Source organism: Ipomoea triloba, chromosome 9 (assembly GCF_003576645.1).
Source record: "Ipomoea triloba cultivar NCNSP0323 chromosome 9, ASM357664v1".
In the NCBI taxonomy this organism is placed as follows: Eukaryota; Viridiplantae; Streptophyta; class Magnoliopsida; order Solanales; family Convolvulaceae; genus Ipomoea; species Ipomoea triloba.
Genome location: NC_044924.1, coordinates 17,130,235 through 17,138,190, shown reverse-complemented (window position 1 = coordinate 17,138,190; position 7,956 = coordinate 17,130,235).

The following is a 7,956-nucleotide window of genomic DNA, read 5'->3' as shown; positions in this document are numbered from 1 at the left end:
GGTCCAAACAGATAAAGTTTCGGTGGAAAATAATCCAGATAGAATAATTTCCGAAACTAAAAATTTATTCCAGACTAACCCTCAAAATTGGGCTAGGTTCGGTACACCGCGAAATTTAGCGATGTACGATCAAAATAAATTTTCGCTGCTATGGGCTAATCTAATTAAATAGGAAATTCAAGAATAATAGTATGGTGTCTAGAAATCCATTTCCTAGGACAAACAAGTCCAAATACTAGTTCCTAAAAATTTTACGGTTCGTGACCAGGACGTACGATCGCAGCTTAATAACAACTATACTTACTTATAAAAATTCTTTTGAAGTATCGGGAGATCATAACTCATGTATGTCAATACCTTAGGATAAAATAATAATGTTAGGAAAATACGGGGTATTACAGTTATTCTTGGATATATTCTTGTTGATCGTTTCTTATGAGTATTCTATTGAATTCTTGATTCGGTTGATATCTTGCTATCTTGTGAAATCCAATTGAATATTGGTATTGTTGAGAAGCCTTGGTTTATCCTTTATTCAGCGTGTTATTGTTGAGTATCCGATTTCAAGTATTGAACAGTTCGTTGGTGTATATATTCTATATGGGTGTGTAAACCTATTTACAACTTATTATATATCTATACTTCCTTGCGGGTGTGAGTGGTGGTTGCTTAGCAGTCTTTTGCTAATGGTTTCTTGTATGTTTTCCAGGTATTCAATAAGTCTAAGCGAGAGCGCGTTAGAGCTTATCCTTATGAGGCAGCTTAGACATAGTTATGTTGTTTTAGACTTTATGTTGGGGCCTGTGAGCCAATGATGAGACTACATACTCTTGTTTAAATTTTCGGATGTTTTGATATTACTTGAGGATTATATCTATACAGTTGGTTCAGTTTTTAGTTAGCCTGTGCATCTAGGCCGTGCTTTTCTTACCTAGATGTGGCATGATACCCCTTTAGGTTTTAATCGCTTCCGCTATGTATGTTTGATAGTTGAGATAGGCAGCTTTTACGTTAAAGTTTAGCTATTTCGACTTGTAAAAAGTTGGGGTGTCACAGCCCAGATCTTCTGTAGTCTTGGCAATCGAAGTGTCCCAATTCTCCCTCGTAGCACGAGCTAACTTCAACTCTTGCTCCAGTTCCGCTTCTCTATCTTCCGTGGCTTTAAACGACTTATGTTGGTTTAATATATCTTCCTTAAGTCGCGCGACCTTATCTTGGGCATTCTTGAACTCATCCTTTGCAGTAGACAACGACACCCCCTAAGACTCACTCGACATTTTCTCGGAGATCGTGGACCTTAATTCATCAAACTTGCAACCCTTTTCAAAGACTTCCTTCACTCTCGTCTCCAGTGGCGAGATGTCTAGGTCCAACTTATGCAAACTGGCAAACGCACGGTTGAAGCTCTCTTGTAAGGAAGAAATATGTTCTACGGGAGTTTCCTCCAACATTCCACGGAGCTTGTCCCAGACATTCATAACAGCGACCTTAAACTGTTCCAATATGAAGTCTTTGCCATCAAAGATAGAGACTTCTGGCATATCTATTTGATCTGGATGTGGCTCACCGTGGGAACCCTGTGACCCGAGTGAACTCTGTACTAGAGCATTATTGGAGTATTCATTCTCCCCAACGTCGCATCCAGTCATCTTCTTCTTTGATGACTCAGCTTCCCCGCTAACGGGCATTTCTACATTGTCCTGGCAAAAAAAAAATAAAAATAAAAATAAAAAGAAAGAGGAAGGAGCAAATTAGATACTACTAGCGAAAATGTGGGAAAAGGATATTTGATGAAGGAATGCGAAGGAAACAGTTATTTACCTTTACTAGGGAAGGTGAACGCCGATTCCTTTTCCGATCCCGTTTAAAATTGCGGTCTTTGTCTGTAACACCCCGTAAATTTTATTTAAGCCTTAAGACCGGTGATTAAATTCCACTAGGCATTTTATTTAATTTACTTGGGCTCAATCCTTCCAATTATATACATATATTTCATTCCGAAATTATTTATTAATTCTAAGGCCCAATTCTTGATCTAATTCTTGTAAGGGATTTATTTATTTTATTGAATCCTTACAATTTCTATGCAGCATTTTATAATGGCCCAATATGTATATATATATATTTGTTCTTGAAAGATCAAAATCCTACTTACTAGTATTATATTAATTTGTGCAAGACCCATTCTCTTAAAAAGCCCATTATCTACTCTAGTTACCCTAGTGTAATATATTTTATGTATGTAATGATTTCTCCCATAATATAAAAGGAGCATGTATCAACCCTACCATTTCTTTTTCCTTCCCTGCAAACAATTCACTCTCAACCTAAACTCTTCTAAAAACCCTACAACATACACTACCCCTTCACCTTCAAGATTCAAGTCAAGATTTCTCTTTTAGGATTGCTAATGCTTGGGTAAGTGTTTATTTCTAGGAATACACCTTGCATCATGTTATTTTCATAATCTTTATACAAGTTCTTATGTTATTTCTTTTGGGGATCTTTTGGGAAAAGATGATCAAGGTGAAGGTGAAGCTTAGTGAGAAGGTTTAAGAGTTCTTGGGTGAAGTGTGCTTCAAGAGGTAACCATCATGTCTCACAAAATCTATTTTACACTCTCAATCTATGATATTATTTGGTGTATTGGAATCTTGAGAAATTCTTTGCTGATTAGCCTATTTGTTGTTGTCTGTGAAGTTATTTTGATGGATTATGAACTTGTGTTCTTGATCCTTTGCATATAGATGTTTATGGATATTTATTGGTATGGATTCCTTATTCATTTGGCTTATGGGAGATGTAATCTGAGTAATCTGATCCTATTCTTGTATTCTGGAATGAATATTGCGTATTCTGTCTGTTCTGATCTGGGAGTGGTTTAGAGTTACTCTTGCGGTAAGGTTAGGCGGTATAATGTGTCCCGCCTAAGTGGTCCGCAAGAACAACGGAGGAAGGGTGTAGCGGAAGGTGGTGCACCGCTGGGCGGCCCCGTCCCTTCGTGCGGAGAAGGACGGCGGACCGGCGTGCTCCGCTGGAAGGCACTGTTGGTGTGGACGGTGGAGTGTGGCGGCACAGGGTGTTCCGCCAAGGTGTACCGCTAGTGTATCCTTGGTTCTGTTTCCAGTGAGTTGTTTTGTGATCTGTTGTCTGATTGTTTCACCTTTGGTTCTGGATTTTGTTGGAATATTCTGTTGGGTATTTTACCATGTTTTTGGAGTATTTATTCATATATCTTGGTCCATCTTGTGAGTCTATTGGTTGGTTGAATCCTTGATTGTATTCTCTGGGAGTTTGTTGTGTTCATAATCTGAGATGAACACTGTGGAGGTTTGTGCTTGGGTTGAGTCTGAGGTTGGATATGGAGTGGTGGATCTTTGAGTACCTCTTGGGCTGTTTGAGAATGAACTAACTGTGGAACTAACTTTGGGCTTTTGCCCCTGTGATTGGGTTTTTACCCCTGTGATTGGACTTCGGTCCCTGTGATTGGGTTTTACCCCTGCGATTGGACTTCGGTCCCTGTGATTGGGCTCTTGCCCCTGTGATTGGACTCCGGTCCCTGTGATTGGGTTTTTACCCCTGTGTACCTAACTTCTAACTTTCGGGCTTGGTGTTTGGTGTGAACGTTGGTACTTGGGTTGGAAGTTAAGATTTTGGTGCTTATCCTTGGGTTGAGGTCTGTTTGGTTCCTTGTTGACTCTTGAGTTGTATTGTATCTTGTTGATTATTGGTTATTCTTGGATATATTGCAGTTTGGTTGTTTCTTATGAGTATTTGGTTGAGTTTGTGATTCGGTTGGACATTGGTATTGATGAGCAGTCTTGGTTTATATATTCATTCAGCGCGTTGTTGTTGAGTATCTGATTTAAACTTGAACAGTTCGTTGGTGTGTATATTCTATATGGGTGTGTAAACCTATTTACAAACTTACTATATATCTATACTTCCTTGCGGGTGTGAATGGTGGTTGCTTAGCAGTCTTTTGCTAATGGTTTCTTGTATGTTTTCCAGGTATGCAGTAAGTCTAAGCGTGAGCGCGATAGATATATATCCGTATGAGGCGGCTTAGGCTAGTTTGTTATCTTTTTAGACTTATGTTTTGGGCCTGTGCGTCAATATGAGATTCTATATACCCTTCTTTTAGATTTTGGATGTTTGGATACGTTTTGAGGATTTATATACTATTTGGCTTCAGTTTTTGGTTAGCCTGTGCATCTAAGCCGTGTTTTCTTACCTGGATGTGGCATGATACCCCTTAAGTTATAATTCGCTTCCGCTATGTATGTTTGATAGTTGAGATAGGCAGCTTTTGTGTTAAGTTTTAGCTATCTCAGCTTGTGAAAGGTTGGGGTGTCACATTGTCACTACTTTCCTCGCCACTTGGGACTGGTGCCACATCAACTATCTGTTTTGAGGCGATGTCCTTCTTTCTCTTAGTGGGTATTAATTCACCTTCTTGGACTGGGCGTTTTCCTTTCTTGCTGGTACCGGCCTCTTGTTGCATGTCGGCGAGATATGTAGGAACTAAGCCCTTAATGTTGCGCTCAAGATAGTCACCATGGACTTGGGTCCACCAATCCTTGTAACTTTGTGAGAAGTGTTTCTTCATCGTAACTCGGGCTGCGGGAAAAGTTACTTGCGATCCTGAGCCCCTAAGTGTAAAGTGACGCTAGCGTTGGAATCCCTCCGCAAGTGTGACTTCGCGTTCATCCCTGCCCAATATGCCAGGGCTGCCATCCTGATAATAGCCAAACTGTCAGCTAAATCGATGAGGAGTGTAGGGCTTTACAATACATGAATCAGCCCAGCGTAATATAAGGAAGTTAGAGCGGAGGCACATAAAGTATTCATCATCCTCGGGGTGGTCGTTCTTCCCATCATTAAAAAAGCTGAGATCTTTGGTTAAACGACGTCCTGTGCAAACCCATTTCACACTGTCAGCTTTACAGATCTTGCGACGGGCTTCCGCTTGGCCGTAAGACCTTGCACCACCCTCCCCAGAGTAAGTGATCATGAGTGGGGAAGCAGACACAAGATCGTTTGCAAAATGGGTGTCGTAATAAAATGACAACCACCCGTATACATAGTGGAGGGAGAAGCGACTATTAGCTTGCCCTGGGTTGGCAGAATTAGATATGGTATTCAGTCCATCATAAATGGACGCAAGTATAGGGATCGCGAGGTTTAACGTTTGGCCTGTTGCCATCAAACTTGCCATCTTGAAAGTTGTGTAGCGAATAAGTCGGGTAGCTTTGATAGGGAGCACAAACACACACAACCAACAACATAGATATGCCGCTAGGTGGGTCTCCTCTTCAAGTTCAGGGGGAATTCCTAGCTCAATGAAAGGCGCTCTAGTCACTTTGGTCCAACCCTTGAGTGCGGGGATCTTGCCGCTGGGATTTTTGGTGTTCTTTGGACAACTCTTCCTCTTATCATTTTTACTTAGTAAGGGCCTATCATAAACTTGCGGCCTCCTACTCTAGAACTCTATCCACTTGTTGACATGAAGCGAGCGATCCTCATCTTTCTGATTACGAACACCACTTGGTCGTTTACGCCAATTGTAAAGGTAACTGTACGCTTGGAACAGATACTTGCAACATTGAGGGGTAGATCCATGGTCAGCATCTGACCCTGTCAATTCCAAAGCACTGGGGACATGTTCGTCGTAAATGTCGCCAGATATTGGTAGGCCGCAGAGTACATGGATGTCCCAAAGTGAGATCGAGAGCTCGCCAGACGAAGTAAGCAATGAGTAGGTCTTGGGGCACCACGCTTCGCAAAACGCCTGAATGATATGTGCTGAACAGTCATATGTGAACAAAGAGGCATATATGCCATCGTAGATCATCACGGCTTCCAAGAGGTTACGATGCCTGCTGAGTATGACCTCGGTCCATTCCCAGTACACCTTGGTGAAGCTGAACTCGCCCTTAAAGCTAGGGTGTTGATTCCAAGAGGCCTTGCCCTCAAGTATCCGTCTCCCTAAGGTCGGGAGCGCGCCTGAGTAGTCCACATGTTGTAGACCGGTTTGTAGAACACATGTCTTTGACGGCTGGGCTTCAGCGTCAACGGTCCAGTTTTCCACTTGATATGGCAATGTAGGGGCCGGAAGAGTTCTCGGCTTCATTGGTGGGTAGATGATGAAGGACGTGCTATCTTTCCTGGTCACATCCTTCGATATTTTAAGTTTCCTTTGCTTATCAGCTCCCACCGATTCCCAAATTTCCACCATTGTTCAAAGATGGTTCTGGGTATATGAATGAAAGAAGCCAAGCCCGGGGTGTCAACAATTTATAAAGCAAGGAAAGAATTCAAGGCTCAAAGGGAATTGACAAATGTTTAAGGGAAGCTTCATATATGTTGTATGCATACACATATGGTCATATATATACCTATCATATATTATTACGTGTGTACACACATTACATGGTAAAGCAAGTATATATAGCATATATAAAGCAATTGTATGTGCACACGCGCCAAATAGAGTATAAGGAAAAAGTATGAAGACAAAAGGCAAGCAAAATATACGCATCATATGAAAAAATAAACCTGGATTATGTATGTGGTGATTGTGGTCCACGTGTATGTATGTTCCGGCCCTACGTTGTGCAACCTACAAAGACAACAAAACAAAAACCTTCATGCTATATACACTACGTACCGTCGCACAAAAAGAAAAAGTGAAAGCATAGATTATGTATATATATGCTACGTACTGCTAAACAGCTAAAAAAGAAAAAAAAAAAAAAAAAAAAAAAGAAGCAAACATATATATATATTATATATATACCTACGTACTCCTATAACTCTATGAGTCATATATATTATATATGTACCCACACTACACCCAAAACAAACATATATATAATATAAATAAATCAAACATATATATGGGTTATATATATATATATATATATATATATATATATATATATATATTAACAGTGGGTCACATATATATACATATTATATATATATACACGACAGTATGAGGTGAGAAAAACAAAAACAAAAATGGATTATATATATGTATATATACTGCGTACTGCCACAAAACAACAAGAAAAAAAAACACAATATAAAGTGTGCATACACTACATTCACTAACAAACAAAATGGACCAGTGGATTACATATATATATTATATACTTATATATACTCACATGTACCACGCAAGTGAAGGAAAAGGGGCAGTGAATGAAGCTGTGGCAGCCACATATTATGTACACATCTACACGAAAGGCAAATGAGATACATTGGGCTATGTGAAGCATTAAACGTATATGTATATATTATATGCATACATTCATGACACATGCAAAGTGACTTGTGGACCATGTATGTATATATATTATATATGTACTCACGCCATGGGTAATGGAGCAAAGGAAATAAAAAAGCTAAAATGGATCAACTATTGCCACACATAAAGCAAAGAGGAAAAGACATGGGTACTGTGAAAGACAAAAAGCACATGGCTCGAGGCAACTCAAAATTATGAAGATCTCAACTCTCAAGGCAGCCTAAATTGTATAGCCCGTGAGGAGAGTGTCATGCTGAGAAATTTTGCAAATTCCATCGTTGCATAGCAACAGCCGCAGCGTGGTCGAACCTCAAAGTGAGACTGGATGACGGTCTGCGATAGAAAATTGACATTGTACTCTTCTAAGGCATCACTACAGTGGCAGGGGCAGGTCATAACGGCACCACGTCGAAAGTTTGGAGGGATAGAGTCCCTTGCGATGATACCGCCGCCACACCGCGGTGTGATTATCAAATCAGCACTCTCCAGCGGCGAGCTCGTCAGTGGAAGCATTTGCAGCAATCACAAACGCACTAGGGCAGCGGTGGACGACGAATCTCTTTTCCGATGATGATGTAAAGGTTCAACAAGGGTGAAATGCACCTCAAAAAATAAATTTCCAGGTGTTTTCTACTCAATGCCTT